Genomic DNA, 20,312 nt, shown 5'->3' with positions numbered 1-20,312 from the left:
GCACCCCCCCGAACCCGGGTGGCCGGGCGAGCAGCGAAGCGAACGGCGGGTGGCCGGGCGAAGGGCGGGCTAACGGCGGGCGAGCGGGTGCTGGGGGGGCGGGGGCAGCCGACATTCAAAGCAATCTGTCGGCTTCCGCACTTTCGTCGCTCCCCACCTCCACCATCTGCGCATGCGCGGCCATGAAAAAAAAGGCGCGCATGCGCAGATGGTGTTTTTACTTCCGCAACCCTACATCGCAAAAAATCGATTATCGCGAGGGGTCTTGGAACGGAACTCTCGCGATAATCGAGGGATCACTGTACTGCATTCTAACACCTGCCCCATAGAAACATAGAAGACTGACGGCAGAAAAAGACCTCATGGTCCATCTAGTCTGCCCTTATACTATTTCCTGTGTTTTATCTTAGGATGGATCTATGTTTATCCCAGGCATGTTTAAATTCAGTTACTGTGGATTTACCAACCACGTCTGCTGGAAGTTTGTTCCAAGGATCTACTACTCTTTCAGTGAAATAATATTTCCTCACATTGCTTTTGATCTTTCCCCCAACTAACTTCAGATTGTGTCCCCTTGTTCTTGTGTTCACTTTCCTATTAAAAATACGTCCCTCCTGAACCTTATTTAACCCTTTAACATATTTAAATGTTTCGATCATGTCCCCCCTTTTCCTTCTGTCCTCCAGACTATACAGATGGAGTTCATTAAGTCTTTCCTGATACGTTTTATGCTTAAGACCTTCCACCATTCTTGTAGCCCATGATGTCTATAGATTTGTATGTGTATGCATACTGTGCCTTTCTGATCCAAATAAGACGAGGTTGAATCCAACAAAATGAAATTTAATGTGGATAAAAGTAAGGTTTTACACCTGGATAGGAAAAACAGATTACGGTATATACAGTGATCCCCCGGTTATTGCGTCCCCGACCATTGCGAACAGGGTAATTTGCGATTTTTCAACCCGGAAGTCAAAACACCATCTGCGCATGCGTGCCCTTTTTTTCTATGGGCACGCATGCGTAGATGGCGCCCGGCAGATCAGCTGCTGGGCGGCTTCCCTGGGTCTTCCCCCTCTTGCTGGCGGGAGGGCGAGCAGCGGGCATCAGCAAGGAGTTTCCCCACCGCCCACGCAAACTCCTCGCTGCCGCCCGTCCTTCGCCCGCCCACGCCGTTCATTCTCGCCGCTTTCGAGCTGAGTCTTGAAGCGAATTCGCTCCAGGACTCAGCTGGAAAGCGGCGAGAGCGAGCGCGGACAAGCCGTTCGCTGGCGCTGGCTCTCGCCGCTTTCGAGCTGAGTCCTGAAGCGAATTCGCTCCAGGACTCAGCTGGAAAGCGGCGAGAGCCAGCGCAGACAAGCCGTTCGCTGGCGCTGGCTCTCGCCGCTTTCGAGCTGAGTCCTGAAGCAAATTCGCTCCAGGACTCAGCTGGAAAGCGGCGAGAGCCAGCGCGGACAAGCCGTTCGCTGGCGCTGGCTCTCGCCGCTTTCGAGCTGAGTCCTGAAGCGAATTCGCTCCAGGACTCAGCTCGAAAGCAGCGAGAGCCAGCGCCAGCGAACGGCTTGTCCGCCGCCTGCCTGCCCGCTAGCGAGGAGCCGAAGATTGGGGGCGGCGCGGCTGTTTTAAAACGTTACCGCCGGCATGGGGGACTTGCCAGCACCCCCCGGACCCCCAACCCGGGTTTGGGGGGCTGCTAGGAAGCCCCCCATGTTGGCGGCGATGTTTTAAAACAGCCGCGCCGCCCCCAATCTTCGGCTCCTCGCTAGCGCTGCGGAAGTTAAAAACACCATCTGCACATGCGCAGATGGTGTTTTTACTTCCGCAGCGCTACTTCGCGAAAACCCGCTCGTTGCGGGGGGTCCTGGAACGGAACCCTCGCAACGAGCGGGGGATCGCTGTACTCGAGTATAAGCCAAGTTTTTCAGCAAAAAAAAATGTGCTGAAAAATACGATTTCGGCTTATACTCGAGTCACTGATGACGCTCAGGCGCTGCGATGGCCCGAGCACTGGCAGGGATACTTCACTTGTATGAGACTCCTCAGAGAGTGCATACAGGTGAAGAGATGCTCCCTGCTCCACAGTGGACTCTGGACAGCCGCACATCTGCGGCTGCCGGAGTATCCAACACAGGCGGCGTGATGTCATCACACGCTCTGTGGCAGGGAGGCAGAGCAGCGGGGGATTGAGGTAAGTACTTGCATTTTTTTTGCCTATACCTGCCTTGGTGGGGACATATACCTGACTATAAATACCTATATCTGCCTTGGGGATACAATTATTTATTTATTATTTATTTATTAATCAGATTTGTATGCCGCTCCTCTCCGCAGACTCGGGGCGGCTCACAGCAAAAATAATACAATGTAAACAAATCTAATATTTAAGTTAATTTAAAACCCCAGTTTAAAAACCAATCATACATACTAACATACCATGCATAAATTTTATAACCCTAGGGGAAGGGGAAGTCTCAATTCCCCCATGCCTGACGACAGAGGTGGGTTTTAAGGAGCTTACGAAAGGCAAGGAGGGTGGGGGCAACTCTGATATCTGGGGGGAGTTGGTTCCAAAGGGTTGGGGCCGCCACAGAGAAGGCTCTTCCCCTGGGTCCCGCCAAACGACATTGTTTAGTTGACGGGACCCGGACTATCAATGCCTATACCCGCATATTGGGAACAAAAAGAGCCGAGGTGGCGCAGTGGGTAGAGTGCAGTACTGCAGGCCACTAAAGCGGACTGGTAGATCTGCAGGTCAGCGATTCAAATCTCATCACCGGCTCAAAGCTGACTTAGCCTTCCATCCTTTTGAGGTGGGTAAATGAGGACCCGGATTGTGGGGGGAATAGGCTGGCTCTGTTAAAAAGTGCTATTGCTAACATATTCTAAGACACCCCGAGTCTAAGGAGAAGGGTGGCATTTAAAAAATTGAATAAATAAACAGATTCCCTGCCTATAATTGCCTATACCTGCATATTGGGGGTCAATTACCTGTCTGTACCAGCCTATGGGGTTATTAAACAGCCTGTGGGGGACATTAAATAGCCTATATCTGCCTATGGGGATATTAAACTGTCTATACCTGCCTACTAGGAGTGGGGTTACATTTTCAAAACTTTTTTTTTAATCCTCTTAGAAATGGATCCCAGTACTTCTAGTCTTGGACCAAAACAAAAACGGAGGTCATACAACGCTAGCTTTAAACTCCAAGTTGTGTCAAGAGCAGAAGAAAGCAATAATGGTATTGCAAGTAAGGAATTTTGTGTTGGCGAAAAACAAGTGAGAGACTGGAGGAAAATGAAAGCGGACTTGGAAAAGATTCCGAAGGCGAAAAAAGCTCGACGTGGTTTATCAACCTCGTATGGGGCTCTAGAGACCGAATTGCACAAATGGGTTATGGAGTGTCGTCAGAATGGTCACTCTGCAACGCGAAAGGGAATTCGCTCGCGTGCCCTTCAAATGGCCAAAGAGGACAAATTCAAAGCACCAGGCATTGAAAATTTTGTTGCGTCAGCAGGATGGTGTTCCCGCTTCATGAATAGGTTTGGCCTGTGTTTCTGGCAAAAAACAAAGACTTCCGAGAAATTGCCAAAAGAGCTTGAAGAAAAAGTGATTCATTCATTCATTATAAAATAAACGATGACCTGGGAGATATTGGGAATATGGATGAAACACCTATGACATTTGATCTTCCAAGCAACAGTGGCACGTTTGGGAGATAAAACTATTTTACCCGGAGCCACAGGAATGTCAGATTATAGGAGGTTAATCACAGCCCACGTGAGCTGCAATGAATCAAATCCAGAGGTGACGGATAAAGTTACAGAAAAGGCTTCAAAACGAAGTTACTTTTATTAATAGAAAACAATAAAATCAGCTTTGCCTGATCACAGGCTCTTACTGCACGTCTACATAGCTAGAGAGTTAGAAGCAAGATGGAGATTCTTCTCCTTCACCAACAAGAGAGGAAGTGATGCTGGCTATCTAGACAGGATTTACATCATAATGGGTGGAGCTAAATTAACATACACAGAGTTAACTATTTAATTACTGAATGTCTCTAGGGCTGGCAATACACAGTGTGACACCCCTTTGGCAGTCATCAGGGAGGGGGGGGATCATTTCACAGTCGTTCTGTCACGTTAGGCTAACAGAACGAAACTACGGCCTGTCATCATTGCCCCTTATCAACAACTACATCTATTTTATTTACAGCTCCCTTTTCATAAGCTTCCAAAAACTGATTTATCCTCATTGGTCGGGGACAGAAATCACCCACATCAGTTACATCTCTGTCCCCTTTACCTAGTTTAAATGTCTGTCCAAAAAAGTTTTGAACTCCTCACCGAGCACCTGCGTACCTCTGTATGATGGATACAAACCATCCCTCTTAAACAACTCCCTATTAGACCACCTACTGACATCATGACTTACATAGCCAAAACCTTCAGCTTTACACCACTGCATTAACCACACATTAAACTCTGATACACGTTGTTTTATCCTCCTGGCCACAAACCGGTAACACCTCTGAGAAAGTCGCTGAATCAGTTATTTTGCCCAGCTCCACGCTTAGACATTGGAAATCTCTTTTTACTACATTAACATTTATCTGGAAATTTAAAGAAATCCAAAGAGCAGCTTTGGAAAGTGCTCAAGCAGTAGTGGTATTAGGGTAGAAGGATAGCAATAAATGGACAATCCAGAATTGGTACTGGTACATGGTGGACCACATCCACTTCGAAATTATGGAAATAAGATTAAATAACTTTGATGAAAATAAATTGGAGAAGCTGATGGCACGATGGAATAAGGTGAAAAATTATATCTTAAGTAGAATTTATGACAACAATGTGAAAAATAAATTCTAATCACTTTTTGTGTGTAAAGAAATGTAAACCGGAGCTAAGGAAGAAATTGAAACTTATTGTAAATAATTTAACCCCCTAAATGGTGGTGGGGTTTATTGCTGGTGGGCACTTTTTCTTTAAGTAATTTTTTTGTTGTTGTAATAAAAATTTAATAAAAATATTTTTTTTAAAAAAACATTTCTCTGGGACAAATCATTTGTGCCAAGATGCACCACCACCTCAACGTTATTAGGTTTACTCACATTGTAACCAATCCCTGATGTTTATGAGTAGTGTTGGGCAAACCAACGAAGTTCGGTTCGCCGAGTTCGGCTGAACTTTGCTGTGAAGTTCGAGTGAGTTCACTGAACCCGAACAGCAGCAGCAGCACTGCGGCGTCCTTTTCTGTAAAAATAAACAAGGAGGTGGGGAATTCCCCACCTCCTTTTTCTTTTATTTTTACGGAAAAGGATGCCGCAGCAGCGCTACAAGCATAAGGAGGTGGGGAATCCCACGATGGGATTCCGGGGGCAGGGCTTTGACATCATGGAGACTCCTTTCCGTTCGTTCGGCTAGGAAGGAGTCTCCATGATGTCAAAGGCCCTGCCCCCGGAATCCCATCGTGGGATTCCCCACTCTCCTCCCAGGTGGCGGTGCTTCACGGTGTTCGAGCGAATGCCAAACGTCAACCCGAATTTTTAAAAAAGTTTGGGTTCGGGGTTCGGCATGCCGAACACTGCAAATTTCGGCACGAGCCCAAACTTTGCAAGTTTGGTTTGCTCAATACTTTTTATGAGTCTTTGCTACATCTACATAAAGTATACCAGTAGTCCCTCACCTATCGCTGGTGTTACGTTCCAGACCTGGCCACGATAGGTGAAATCCGCGATGGGGAATTTATCGACTGATAGTACTTATTTAAGTATTTATATTGTAATTGTTTGGTAAGTTTTCATTGTTTTAAGTGTTTATAAACCCTTCCCACACAGTATTTATTTTAGATACAGTATTTAAATTGCAGTATTTACAATTTTAGATTTTTATTTTTTTTTAAACCTGCCGATCGAGTTCGGCGGGCTGTTTAAATCTGCCGATCGGCTTCCTCAGAAACCCCGCGATGAAGTGAAGCCGCAGTAGGTGAAGCGCGGTATAAGGAAGGACTACTGTATAACTTCTTGCTTTTCTGTAAGAGGTTGTTCAGATCTCAGTGTTTTCACACTGAACCATTTGCGCAAATAAAATAGAACTATTTTGATTCCGACTGGTCTGAATTCTGCCTTTTTCCGCATCAGGACAACCATTTTTTTCCAGAAAAGGTTTGGAAAAGAAAACCTCTTAAGACCTCCCACCCATCTCTGATATTCTGTTTTGTATGTGTGTAAAAAATGCAGCATGGGAGTAAGTGAAAGGGCAGCGAGGTAAGTCAGAACCCATCCTTTTATCTTATTCTGGGTATCATCAAGAAATTGGAAAGTATTAAATACTTTTGCAAGGGGTAGCAAACCATGGCTTGCAAACACATGCAGCTCTTTGGGCCCTCTGCTCCTTATTTATTTATTTATTTATTTAATTTTGTCCAATACACAATGACGGTAATAGAGGACCCCTTCGAGGAAATAGAATTAGAGAAAGAATAGCATAGAGATAGTATAGGATAAAATAATGAGAGAATAGAAGAAAGATATAGGGATAGAAAAGAAGAGCCGGGGTGGCGCAGCAGGTAGAGTGCTGTACTGCAGGCCACTGAAGCTGACTGTAGATCTGAAGGTCAGCGGTTCAAATCTCATCACTGGCTCAAGGTTAACTCAGCCTTCCATCCATTCGAGGTGGGTAAAATGAAGACCCAGATTGTGGGGGCAATATGCTGCCTCTGTTAAAAAGTGCTATTGCTAACATGTAAGCCGCCCTGAGTCTAAGGAGAAGGGCGGCATAAAAATCGAATAAATAATAATTTTTTAAAAAGATATATGGGATATTGGAGAGACAATAGGACAGGGGTCGGAAGGCACGCCAGTGCACTTGTACTTACCCCTTACTGACCTCTTAGGAATCTGGAGAGGTCAGCTGTGGACAGTCCAAAGGTAAAATGTTGGGGGTTATGGTGTCCGGTAATGAGTTCCACGCTTCAACTCTATTACTAAAGTCGTATTTTTTACAGTCAAGTTTGGAGCGCTTAATATTGAGCTTGAATCTGTTATGTGCTCTTGTGTTGTTGTGGTTGAAGCTGAAGTATAACACAAATGTATTGATGGTTTAGGGCAGTGATGGCGAAACGTTTAGGCACCAAGATGTCCAAAATGCACATTTGCGCATGCGTGGTGCATGCCTGCGCAGCAGAGATCCTGGAGTGACAGCACACGTGTCCACAGAGGGCTCTTCATGCCACCTCTAGTACGTGATTCCATAGGTTCGCCATCATAGATTTTGGGTGTGTCCGCTGTACCTACCTGTGGGATGTGGTCCACCCTCTTTGCAAAGGATAAAATTACCATTGTTTTCCCTTGGAAGTTGTTCTGTCGGGCTCTCTGGTAGACTCCTTCCAAAAATTCACAGGTACAAATTTCAGACACACACACGTTTGAAAATTCAAAACAATGTTCTTTATAATGAAAATTCACTTAACCTAAGCCCTCTTTTGGTATAGCAAAGAGCACTGGTCTCCAAACAAACTGGTAATTGGTACAAGTCCCTTATCAGTTCTGTGATACTTAGCTTGCAGCTGTCAGGCAATTCACAGTCCTTCTTCTTTCACAAAGTAAAACATACTTTGCCCTGGTTTAGTTTCAAAGCGGGGAAAAATCAGCACACAAAAGGTCGAAGTCAGTAAAGCAGTCACGAAACACAACGATCAGATAATCCTCCACAATGGCCAAACCCACAGGCTGCTCTTTATAGCAGCCTCACTAATGACCACAGCCCCACCCAACCACAGGTGGCCTCATTTTCTTTGATAATAATCTCTCAGTTGTTGTTGCCTATGCATCGCTCTCCATATGCGTGGCTGTATCATTAACTCTTGCTCTGAATCCAAGGAGGAGCTAGATAATTGATCTCCTTCTCAGTTGTCTGCCCCACTCTCCTCCTCCCTGTCACTCATGTCTTCTTGGTCAGAGGAGCCTTCATCAGCAGATTCCACCGGGGGCAAAACAGGCCTGCAGCATGTGGATGTCTCCCCCACATCCACAGTCCTTGGGGCAGGAGCTGGGCCAGAGCTAACCACAACAGAAGTTTTGGCTGGCGATGGAGGGAAGCGAGTTCAAATCTTCCAGGGAGATTTTTCTCCATCTCCTCAGACCTCTCCAGGACAGGAAGGAGAAGCTGCTACGGCTGGAGACGCCGAAGCTTTTCTGTTAAATATGTGCATATCAATGAGAAAGGGTTCCTAAGGTTCTGCATTTGCATTTTGGCCTCTGATTGGCTGTTCGTTCTGGTGGGAGATTTGTTACCATGTCAAAAGAGGTTTGTTACTTTGCAAAACGTATAAATAGTTAGAGACGCGCCACTTTCCCTCAGAGAGAAATTTTGCCTGTACCTTTAACCGACCTATTTTCCTTGCCTGTTCTGACTAAAGAAAATAAAGACTGCTAATTCACCATCATCAAGTATTTTACATTTTCTATAATAGGTATTCTTTCCCTTCTACTCCTAATCCTATCATCCCTTCCCTTTCCCTCCTCCATTCGCTCCCCTCCAACCAGATACCCTCCTTTTTACTCCCATTTCAGGAAATCCAGGTACAATAGGGGCATGCATAAGTGCACGAGTGTGCCTTCCGTCCCCTGTCCAATTGTCTCTCCTTTATCTCCTTTATCTTTTCTTTTTATCTTATCTTTTTCGGTTTCCTCCGGAACCGCCTGCTTCCACACGAATCCCAGCGACCGATAAGGTCCCACAGAGTTAGCCTTCTCCGGGTCCCGTCGACTAAACAATGTCATCTGGCGGGCCTCAGGGGAAGAGCCTTCTCTGTGGCCGGCCCCGGCCCTCTGGAATCAACTTCCCCCCGGAGATTAGAACTGCCCCCACCCTCCTCGTCTTTCGTAAACTACTCAAGACCCACCTATACAGCCAGGCCTGGGGGATTTGAGACACCTTTCCCCAGGCTCTTTATATTTTATGTTTGGTATGTATGTGTTGTCTGGTTTTAATATTGCATAGGGGTTTATATATTATTAGATTTGTTTCACTATAATACTGTTTTTATCATTGTTGTGAGCTGCCCTGAGTCTTCGGAGAGGGGCGGCATACAAATCTAATAAATAATAATAATAATAATAAATAATAATAATAATTATTATTATTATTATTATTATTATTATTATTATTATTTATTATTATTATGTCAGTACAATACAGCAAACAAGATCACTATGCTGGATTTCGTATTTCATCACCAGTCGGGCGCTTCCCAAGCACGTAGGGACTGCGTGATGTAGCGGCGAATTATGTTTGCCGATCCCAGTAAAGCGGCCTTTTGCAATTGACAGATGGAGATTTTGTCAATTCCGATGGTTTTCAAATGTCCGCTGAGATCCTTTGGTACTGTGCCCAGTGTGCCAAGTACCACTGGGACCACTTTCACGGGCTTATGCCAGAGTCGTTGCAGCTCGATTTTTAGATCTTCGTATTTCACTAATTTCTCTAGCTGCTTCTCCTCAATTCTGCTGTCTCCTGGGATTGCAATGTCGATGATCCATACTTTCTTTTTCTCCACGATCACAATGTCTGGTGTGTTATGCTTCAGAATTCGGTCAGTCTGAAGTCGGAAGTCCCACAGTAGTTTTTGCTTGCTCATTTTCGACCGCTTTTTCGGGCTTATGATCCCACCAGTTCTTTGCCACTGGTAAATGGTAGTTCCGGCACAAGTTCCAGTGGATCATCTGTGCCACAGCATCATGTCTATGCTTGTAGTCAGTCTGTGCGATCTTTTTGCGGCAGCTGAGTATGTGATTGATTGTTTCATCTGTTTCTTTACAGTCTGCACTTTGGATCGTTATTATTATTATTATTATTATTATTATTATTATTATTATTATTATTCCTTCCATATATCTTCTCTATTTTTATATCTTTTCTTCTATCCTTTTCTTTATGTATATTACTACAGTACAGTGGAACCCCGACATAAGAGCTGCTCTACTTAAGAGCAACTCGAGATAAGAGCTGGGAGGGGAGAGATATTTTTGTTCTACTTACAAGCCCAAATTCGAGATACAAGCGCCAAGGAGCTGTCTCCTGAAGCCAAACGCTAACTTCCGCATTCGGCTTCAGGAGACAGCTGCGAAGCGGCGCGCGTGTTTTAAAAGGTTGCAGCCGGCCTGGGGGGCTCGGGAGGGTGCTTGCAGCTTTCTTTCTTGCTCTTTTTCTTTCTCTCTTTTACCTTCCCTTCTATTTCTTCTTTTCTTTCTCCTTCCCACCTTCTTCCCTCCCTCCCTCCCTTCACTCATTCCTCTCTTACTCTCCCCTTTCATAAGTTTCCTTGCTTCCTTCCTCTGTTCCTGTCCCTTCCCCCTTTCTTTCTTTCTTTCTTGCTCTTTTTCTTTCTCTCTTTTACCTTCCCTTCCTCTATTTCTTCTTTTCTTTCTCCTTCCCACCTTCTTCCCTCCCTCCCTTCACTCATTCCTCTCTTACTCTCCCCTTTCATAAGTTTCCTTGCTTCCTTCCTCTGTTCCTGTCCCTTCCCCCTTTCTTTCTTTCTTTCTTGCTTTCTTTCTTGCTCTTTTTCTTTCTCTCTTTTACCTTCCATTCCTCTATTTCTTCTTTTCTTTCTCCTTCCCACCTTCTTCCCTCCCTCCCTCCCTTCACTCATTCCTCTCTTACTCTCCCCTTTCATAAGTTTCCTTGCTTCCTTCCTCTGTTCCTGTCCCTTCCCCCTTTCTTTCTTTCTTTCTTTCTTTCTTTCTTTCTTTCTTGCTTGCTCTTTTTCTTTCTCTCTTTTACCTTCCCTTCCTCTATTTCTTCTTTTCTTTCTCCTTCCCACCTTCTTCCCTCCCTCCCTCCCTTCACTCATTCCTCTCTTACTCTCCCCTTTCATAAGTTTCCTTGCTTCCTTCCTCTGTTCCTGTCCCTTCCCTCTTTCCTTCCTTCCCACCCTCCGTCCATTCATTCACCCATTCCTCTCTTGATCGCTTAAAGCCGGTCCCTGGTGCAAAAAGGGTTGGGGACCTCTGTCCTACAGGATTGGGTGGCAGAGAAGTTGAACATATGTAAATTTAAAAGTTTAAGAAAGTTTACAAGTTAAGTGAAAGAAACTTCATTATTCATTTATATGTACATGTACATTTCTTCATTAAAAACATGTCTTTCTGCATAATTTAGACTAACTTTGTGAGTTTTTTGAGGGCTGGAACCAATTAAAATTATTTACATTAATTCCTATGGGGAACAGTCGTTCGAGATAAGAGCTGCTCGACTTAAGAGCCCAGGTCCGGAACGAATTAAACTCGTATCTCGAGGTACCACTGTACTTGTCTATTCTCTTCGATATGTATTAGACAAAATAAATAAAAAATAAAAAATAAAACTTCCCCCAGGGTCCACAAGGGGGCGCTCTCATACCAAGGAAGGAACTGAGCATACGCCGGGTTGTTCTGGTTAGCAAAAGGCGCGTCTTTCTCTGGGAGTTCCTAGGGAGAGGCGCGTCTTTGCTTTCTGGCCCCTCCCAGGTTGCCACACCAGCTGTGATTAGGGGGCGGTGCGTAGATGCTGCCAAGAAGCCTTTGAGGAAGACGCGGATCCCGACAAGACAGCCGAGTTGCTTGTGTGGCAGCTCTGCCCGTGCAAAGGGATCCCGCGCTGGAAGGGTGAGTGGAGACGGGCAATGTTCCTAGAGACCTTGCGGGGACGGAGGTGCAAAAGTGGGGCTTGGGCGCAGCATTCGCACCGGGTGCCCGATGAGATCGGTGTTTCTCATACTTAAGGATGGTTCTTAACTCGTCCTCTCTTGGATCATTAGAATAAAAAAAGTAGGGACTGGAAATTTTTTTAAAAGCATATTTTGAATGTGTGTATCTAGTCTTTTGAGTCTTTGGTAGAAGTTGATGAAGAAGTGTTTCCCAACCTTGGCCACTTGAAGATATTTGGACTTCAACTCCCAGAATTCCCCAGCCAGCAAATGCTGGCTGGGGAATTTTGGGAGTTGAAGTCCAGATACCTTCAAATGGCCAAGGTTGGGAAACACAGGGTTAGAAGATGCTCCAGCTGCAAAGAAGTGAAAGTGCCTATTAGGATTTCCTACTTTTATTCCGTGACATTAGTGGTTTTTTAATTTTGTTATTTTTTTTCTCTCTTTCGGGATGGATTTCCCTCTATTTATTTATTATTTTATTTATTATTTAGATTTGTATGCTGCCCCTCTCCGCAGACTCATTATATTAGTCACCCTTTTTCCTTGGTACTTTCTTCAGTTTTCCATTTTTGTGATGTAAGCTAGGAATCATTTGTGCTTCTTCTGGAGCCAATAAGCTAGGATCATTTAGCTTTACTAGATAAGTGGTCAAAGCAATGGAAACTGCAGTTTAATGTTTCCAAATGTAAAATAATGCACTTGGGGAAAAGGAATCCTCAATCTGAGTATTGCATTGGCAGTTCTGTGTTAGCAAAAACTTCAGAAGAGAAGGATTTAGGGGTAGTGATTTCTGACAGTCTCAAAATGGGTGAGCAGTGTGGTCGGGCGGTAGGGAAAGCAAGTAGGATGCTTGGCTGCATAGCTAGAGGTATAACAAGCAGGAAGAGGGAGATTGTGATCCCGCTATATAGAGCGCTGGTGAGACCACATTTGGAATACTGTGTCCAGTTCTGGAGACCTCACCTACAAAAAGATATTGACAAAATTGAACGGGTCCAAAGACGGGCTACAAGAATAGTGGAAGGTCTTAAGCATAAAACGTATCAGGAAAGACTTCATGAACTCAATCTGTATAGTCTGGAGGACAGAAGGGAAAGTGGGGACATTTAAATATGTTAAAGGGTTAAATAAGGTCCAGGAGGGAAGTGTTTTTAATAGGGAAGTGAACACAATCTGAAGTTAGTTGGGGGAAAGATCAAAAGCAACATGAGAAAATATTATTTGACTGAAAGAGTAGTAGATCCTTGGAACAAACTTCCAGCAGACGTGGTAGATAAATCCACAGGAACTGAATTTAAACATGCCTGGGATAAACATATATCCATCCTAAGATAAAATACAGGAAATAGTATAAGGCAGACTAGATGGATCATGAGGTCTTTTTCTGCCGTCAGTCTTCTATGTTTCTATGTTTCTATCATAAACTCCTATGTATTTAAAAGGGCGAGTGAACATCATTTTAAAGTGTGTTCTTTCAAGCCTTTTTTTTTTTAAAAAAAATATTTTATTGGCCAAGTGTGATACACAATAGGATACACAGTCAATTTGTCTCAGGTGCATAAGCTCTCAGCATAGGTACAAATAATAAATGATAAATCATGTTGGCCCAGCAAGGAAGTCAAATTAAATAAACATTGTAAAAATACATTCATTGTAAATCACAAGATTTAATTGTTAGTGACCGTCATAGGATACTAAATAAGCAATCCACATAAATCATACAAGGATATAACAATATAAATCATAAGATGCAAGCCACAAAGTTATAACCTTAAGTACATAAGAAGATAGGTAATGGGAAATATGAGTAATAAGAGTAATGTCAAACTATCCCAGACTTGGCCTTCTCCGGGTCCCGTTTGGCGGGAGCCAGGGGAACAGCCTTCTCTGTGGCGGCCCCGATCATCTGGAACCTATAAAGCCCTTCATGGCATCGGACCAGAATATCTCCGGGACCGCCTTCTGCCGCACGAATCCCAGCGACTGGTTAGGTCCCCACAGAGTTGGTCTTCTCCAGGTCCCGTCAACAAAACAATGTCGTCTGGCGGGACCCAGGGGAAGAGCCTTCTCAGTGGTGGCCCCGACCCTCTGGAATCAATTCCCCCCGGAGATTAGAATTGCCCCCACCCTCCTTGCCTTTCGTAAACTCCTTAAAACCCACCTCTGCCGTCAGGCATGGGGGAATTGAGACATTACCCTGGGCCTATACAGTTTATGCATGGTATGTTTGTGTGTATGTTTTTGCTTTTTAATAAGGGTTTTTTAGTGACTTTTAAATTATTAGATTTGTTATACATTATTTTATTGTTGTTGTGAGCCGCCCTGAGTCTATGGAGAGGGGTGGCATACAAATCTAATAAATAATAATAATTAATCTCATGGTTCCCATCACCCATCTCCTCCCACTTATGACTGTATGACTATAACTTGTTGCTTGTATACTTACAATATATTAATATTGATTGTTTCCTGATTGCCGATTTGACCCCCAATTATTAAGTGTTGTACCTCATGATTCTTGACAAATGCATCTTTTCTTTTATGTACACTGAGAGCATCTGCACCAATGACAAATTCCTTGTGTGTCTGTAAGGAAAAAAAATTAGGGCCCTATATATTCCGAAACTATTTTGAATGCTTAATCTTGTGAACCTCTGTTTTTAAAAACAAAGCTTTCTCGGGAAAAGATATACACAAAGGCAATAAACAAGTGATTTCCAGGAAATATTTTGATATAAAGATTCCGAGAATTATTTTGATATTAAGAATAAGGGCAAAGCAACCTCCAAATGACAAAAAAACAAAACAAAAATAGTTAAGGGGTTATGTTAGTGATTGGTGAGGTGGAAGAGCTCCCAAAAGAAGAATGTTGAAATTATCTGAACAAGAAAAGAATGAAGTGAAATCATTTGTGAAAAACAACTCCAAATATGGACATGAGGAAGGGGGAGGAATAAGGGAGTGAAAAACCCTATAAAGGATTGGTTTGCAATAAGCAACATGTCTCGGAAATTACCAATCTTTCCGAGATCCCTTTTATGCATAACTGGTTTACTTTTTTTTATTTTGTTTGACAATAAAGTTCTCTTTCTTTCTTTCTTTCTTTCTTTCTTTCTTTATTTCTTTATTTCTTTAATTTGTCATACAAATATAGTATTATATTGTAGTATGTTTAACATAATATAAGTATAAAGTAGAGATAGAAAAGATAAAAAAGACATTAGGACAGGAACGGTAGGCACGAAGGTGACCTTATGCATGCCCCTTACAGACCTCTTAGAAAAGGGGAGAGGTCAATTGTAGATAATGTAAGGTTGAAGATTTTGGGATTGGGGGAAGAAACAACAGAGTCCGGTAGTGAATTCCAAGCGTTGACCACTCTATTATCTAGGTCCTCAACAGTCTGGATTCAGGCCCGGTTACATCACAGAAACTGCTTTGGTCGCGTTGATGGATGATCTCTGGCGGGCCCGGGACAGGGGCTTGTCCTCTGTCCTGGTGCTCCTTGACCTCTCAGCGGTTTTCGATACCATCGACCATGGTATCCTTCTGCACCGGTTGGAGGGGTTGGGAGTGGGAGGCACTGTTCTCCAGTCGTTCTCCTCCTACCTCTCCGGTCGGTCGCAGTCGGTGTTAGTGGGGGGTCAGAGGTCGACCTCGAGGTCTCTCCCTTGTGGGGTGCCTCAGGGGTCGGTCCTCTCCCCCCTGCTATTTAATATCTACATGAAACCGCTGGGTGAGATCATCCATGGACATGGGGTGAGGTATCACCAATACGCCGATGATACCCAGTTATACATCTCCACCCCATGTCCAGTCAACGAAGCAGTGGAAGTGATGTGCCGGTGCCTGGAGGCTGTTGGGGCCTGGATGGGTGTCAACAAACTCAAACTCAATCCAGACAAGACAGAGTGGCTGTGGGTCTTGCCTCCCAAGGACAATTCTATCTGTCCATCCATTACCCTGGGGGGGGGGAATTATTGACCCCCTCAGAGAGGGTCCACAACTTGGGCGTCCTCCTCGATCCACAGCTCACATTAGAGAAACATCTTTCAGCTGTGGCGAGGGGGGCGTTTGCCCAGGTTCACCTGGTGCGCCAGTTGCGGCCCTATTTGGACCAGGAGTCATTGCTCACAGTCACTCATGCCCTCATCACCTCGAGGCTCGACTACTGTAACGCTCTCTACATGGGGCTACGTTTGAAAAGTGTTCGGAAACTTCAGATCGTGCAGAATGCAGCTGCGAAAGCAATTATGGGCTTCTCTAAGTATGCCCATATCACTCCAACACTCCGCAGTCTGCATTGGTTGCCGATCAGTTTCCGGTCACAATTCAAAGTGTTGGTTATGACCTATAAAGCCCTTCATGGCACCGGACCAGAATATCTCCGGGACCGCCTTCTGCCGCATGAATCCCAGCGACCGGTTCGGTCTGGCGGGACCCAGGGGAAGAGCCATCTCTGTGGTGGCTCCGACCCTCTGGAACCAACTCCCCCCTGAGATTAGGATTGCCCCCACCCTCCTTGCCTTTCGCAAACTCCTTAAAACCCACCTGTGCCGTCAGGCATGGGGGAACTGAAACATCTCCCCCTTGCCCATGTTGTTTTGGTGTTAGATTGATTGTGTGCTTGTTTTTTAATATTCTGGGGTTGTTTTTTATGAATTTTTTAGCTTAACATTGTAATTGGATTGGTGGGTATTGGATTTGTTATTATGTATTGTTTTTACTTTGTTGTGAGCCGCCCCGAGTTTGCGGAGAGAGGCGGCATATAAATCCAATAAATCTAATCTAATCTAATCTAATCTAATCTATTGCTGAAATCGTATTTTCTGCAGCCTACTTTGGAGCGATTTACATTTAGTTTGTATCTATTGCGTGCTCTTGTGTTGTTGTTGTTAAAGGTGAAGTAGTCGCTAACAGCGAGTACATTGTGATGTATGATTTTATGAATAACAGTTAAATCAGTTCGGAGGCGTCGTAGCCGTAAATTTTCTAAACATAGTAATTAAAGTCTGGAGGAGTAAGGTAATTTGTTGTGTGAGGAGCAGTGGAGGACTCTTCTTCTTCTTCTTCCTCTTCCTCTTCATATGCTGCAACGTCCTGCCTGTCAATGACTACTTCAGCTTCAACCGCAACAACAAAAGAGCACGCAGCAAATTCAAACTTAATATTAATTGCTCCAAGCTTGACTGTAAAAAAATATGACTTTAGCAATCGAGTTGTTGAAGCGTAGAACTCATTACCGGAATCAGTAGTGTCAACCCCTAACCCCCAACATTTCTCCTTTAGACTATCCATGATTGACCTCTCCAGGTTCCTAAGGGGTCAGTAAGGGGCGTACAAAAGTGCACTAGCCTGCCTTTCGTCCCCTGTCCAATTGTCTCTCATGTCATATATCATATATCTTTTCTTCCCTAATATATCTTCTCTATTTTTATATCTTCTCTTTATATATAATACTTCAGTGTGGTCGGGCAGTAGGAAAAGCAAGTAGGATGCTTGGCTGCATAGCTAGAGGTATAACAAGCAGGAAGAGGGAGATTGTGATCCCCTTATATAGAGCATTGGTGTGACCACATTTGGAATACTGGGTTCAGTTCTGGAGACCTCACCTACAAAAAGAGATTGACAAAATTGAACGGGTCCAAAGAGGGGCTACAAGAATGGTGGAAGGTCTTAAGCATAAAACATATCAGGAAAGACTTAATGAACTCAATCTGTACAGTCTGGAGGACAGAAGGAAAAGGGGGGACATGATCGAAACATTTAAATATGTTAAAGGGTTAAATAAGGTCCAGGAGGGAAGTGTTTTTAATAGGAAAGTGAACACAAGAACAAGGGGACACAATCTGAAGTTAGTTGGGGGAAAGATCAAAAGCAACGTGAGAAAACATTATTTCACGGAAAGAGTAGTAGATCCTTGGAACAAACTTCCAGCAGACGTTGTTGGTAAATCCACAGTAACTGAATTTAAACATGCCTGGGATAAACATATATCCATCCTAAGATAAAATACAGGAAATAGTATAAGGGCAGACTAGATGGACCATGAGGTCTTTTTCTGCCGTCAGTCTTCTATGTTTCTATGTATTCTCTTCAATATGTATTGCGTATTGGACTAACTAACTAACTAACTAACTAACTAAATAAATAAATAAATAAACAAATAATGAAATAAATAAATAATGAAATAAATAAATAATGAAATAAATAAATAATGAAATAAATAAACAAAAAACAAAAAACAAAACAAAATAAATAAAATAAATAAATAAATAAAATAAATAAAATAAATAAAATAAAATAAATATACCTGGACTCCTTCAATTGGATTAATGTCTTGTTTTAAAAACTCCTGGACTTTTTCTCACACTTGGACAATAAAGAATTATGTTCTGTTTTGCAGAGTTCGCCTGGAGACAGTCCCCCACCATCCCTCCCCTCTGTGATGGGAGATGGAACTTTTGCGGGAGGCGTAGAAGCTGCCAGGAAGCCTTTGGGGAGTCGTGGATCCTGAGGAGAGACTCCCGAGTTCTGTGAGTGGCGGCAAAGGGATCCCGTGCTGGAGCGAGGTGGTTCAAGTCTTTCTCTGGAGTCCCATGTTCCCCTTCAGCCGTTTGTCCAGCACGGAGAGGGGAAAAAAAAATTGGCTGCAGCCAGGAAATTTTACAGCAAAATCAGCATTTGAGAATTTATTTATTTCATTTTTTTTATTTTGTCAGTATGTATCAGTAGTACACAAAGATATAACAATATTTATTACATTATATTGGTAGTATTAGAAACATAGAAACATAGAAGACTGACGGCAGAAAAAGACCTCATGGTCCATCTAGTCTGCCCTTATACTATTTCCTGTACACTAATCCCTTGCTATACCGCGCTTCACCTACTGCGGCTTCACTTCATCGCGGGTTTCTGAGGAAGTCGATCGGCAGATTTAAACAGCCCGCCAAACTCGATCGGCAGGTTTTTCAAAAAAATAAAATAAAATAAAAATCTAAAATTGTAAATACTGTATTTAAATACTGTATCTAAAATAAATACTGTGTGGGAAGGGTTTATAAACACTTAAAACAATGAAAACTTACCAAACAATTACAATATAAATACTTAAATAAGTACTATCAGTCGATAAATTCCCCATCGCGGATTTCACCTATCGCAGCCAGGTCTGGAACATAACACCAGCGATAGGTGAGGGACTACTGTATTTTATCTTACAATGGATATATGTTTATCCCAGGCATGTTTAAATTCAGTTACTGTGGATTTATCTACCACGTCTGCTGGAAATTTGTTCCAAGGATCTACTACTCTTTCAGTGAAATAATATTTTCTCACGTTGCTTTTGATCTTTCCCCCAACTAACTTCAGATTGTGTCCCCTTGTTCTTGTGTTCACTTTCCTATTAAAAACACTTCCCTCCTGGACCTTATTTAACCTTTTAACATATTTAAATGTTTCGATCATGTCCCCCCTTTTCCTTCTGTCCTCCAGACTATACAGATTGAGTTCATGAAGTCTTTCCTGATACATTTTAGGCTTAAGACCTTCCACCATTCTTGTAGCCCGTCTTTGGACCCATTCAATTTTGTCAATCTCTTTTTGTAGGTGAGGTCTCCAGAACTGAACACAGTATTCCAAATGGGGTCTCACCAGCGCTCTATATAGCGGGATCATAATCTCCCTCTTCCTGCTTGTGATACCTCTAGCTATGCAGCCAAGCATCCTACTTCCTTTCCCTACCGCCTGACCTCACTGTTCACCCATTTTGAAACTGTCAGGAATCACTACCCCTAAATCCTTCTCTTCTGAAGTTTTTGCTAACACAGAACAGAGAGATGTTTTTCTCTCACGCCTATGAATTGAAAGGTGTTTGAAGATCCCCAACATTCCTCAGACCTATCTGGAATTCCCGTACAGGACAGAGAAAGAATGCAGAAACAACCATTAGCAAATGAGGGAACTGGAAAAAGTGCTTCAGATGTTCAGACTGGCAGCTGTGGGAAGACCAGGGCAAGAACTGGGCAGAAGATCCTGGAGGAGAAAAGCATCATCCATTCAGAGATTGAGCCCTGCAACATCAGAAACATCCAATACCGGGAGGTTGAGGGTCCTCGAGGACTTTGCAGCCAACTCCACAACTTTTATAGTCAGTGGCTGAGACTAAAAAACCACACTAAACCCCGAATATTGGACCTGATTGTTCTGGAGAAGCTCCAGGCCCTTCTGCCCCCACCAATGAAGAGCTGGGTGCGGGAGTGTGGAGCAGAGACCAGCTGCCAAGCGGTGGCCCTGGCGGAAGGCCTTCTCCTAAGTCAGGCAGAGGAGCAGAAGGAGCAAGTCGAATTGCAGGTGAGAGACCTTCATCTTGGAAGTCCAGAAGGGAATAAAGAATGTGTTTGAATTCTTCACCCCCTCCCTTTGATACTTCTCTGGTCTTCATCTCCCTTTATATCTCCCTTTACTGCCATTAGGGTGGATGAGATTACCCTAATGGCAGTAAAGGGAGATATTGTGGTTATGGGTGATTTCAACATGCCTGATGTTGACTGGAATATCCCCAGTGCCCTTACATGCAAAAGTAAGAATATAGTAGAGGCCTTTACAGGAGCAGC

At 43.7% G+C, this 20,312-nt stretch overlaps 1 pseudogene; it reads left to right on the top strand.

The window, feature by feature from the left end:
• Nucleotides 1-20,312, top strand: part of LOC139158573 (zinc finger protein 91-like) — a 47,279-nt pseudogene that overhangs the window by 10,779 nt on the left and 16,188 nt on the right.

This window comes from Erythrolamprus reginae, chromosome 2, assembly GCF_031021105.1.
Source record: "Erythrolamprus reginae isolate rEryReg1 chromosome 2, rEryReg1.hap1, whole genome shotgun sequence".
NCBI classification, from domain to species: Eukaryota; Metazoa; Chordata; class Lepidosauria; order Squamata; family Dipsadidae; genus Erythrolamprus; species Erythrolamprus reginae.
This window is presented reverse-complemented; position numbering and strand designations above follow the sequence as displayed.